This window comes from Sinocyclocheilus rhinocerous, unplaced genomic scaffold (assembly GCF_001515625.1).
Source record: "Sinocyclocheilus rhinocerous isolate Xijiao unplaced genomic scaffold, SAMN03320098_v1.1 C35561105, whole genome shotgun sequence".
Classification (NCBI taxonomy): Eukaryota; Metazoa; Chordata; class Actinopteri; order Cypriniformes; family Cyprinidae; genus Sinocyclocheilus; species Sinocyclocheilus rhinocerous.
Genome location: NW_015755800.1, coordinates 1 through 528, shown reverse-complemented (window position 1 = coordinate 528; position 528 = coordinate 1). Strand labels below are relative to the sequence as shown.

The 528-nt window shown below is 43.0% G+C and overlaps 1 long non-coding RNA gene across 1 annotated transcript; it reads left to right on the top strand.

Annotated features, from left to right (window-relative positions):
- The first annotated feature begins 7 nt into the window (after window positions 1–7).
- LOC107734952 (uncharacterized) lies at window positions 8–443 on the top strand. Its single transcript, XR_001639232.1, has 3 exons — window positions 8–98; window positions 180–260; window positions 353–443. It is a non-coding gene; the product is annotated as an uncharacterized LOC107734952 (long non-coding RNA).
- The last annotated feature ends 85 nt before the right edge of the window (window positions 444–528 follow it).

The following is a 528-nucleotide window of genomic DNA, read 5'->3' as shown; positions in this document are numbered from 1 at the left end:
AGCTGACTGTGAGGTTGAAAGATGTTTGCTCCATGACGAAAGAGAAGACGGCTAGACTCATTCCCAATGCCATCCAGCTGTGTACAGACAGTGAAAAGGTAAACACAGGCCTTTGACTTTTGACTTTGACATATCACCAGTAGTGTACCAACACTAAACATTCACATATTCTCCTCCAGCACTTTTTTACCTCATTCGGGGCAAGAGATCGGACATACATGATGATGTTCAGACTCTGGCAAAATGCTCTTCTGGACAAGGTTAGACAAGACATGGCGTTATATCCTATGATCTGTTGAAAACAAATGTTTGGTGGCCATGTTCACCCACTGTGTGTCTCGTTTTTATCTAGCCATTGTGTCCCAAAGAGCTGTGGCACTTTGTCCATCAGTGTTATGGGAATGAACTGGGTCTAACCAGTGATGATGAGGATTACGTACCTCCTGATGATGACTTCAACACCATGGGGTGAGTTTTCCCCCATCATGAATGTTCAACCATTTAGGTGATTCATAATTTACAAATCTC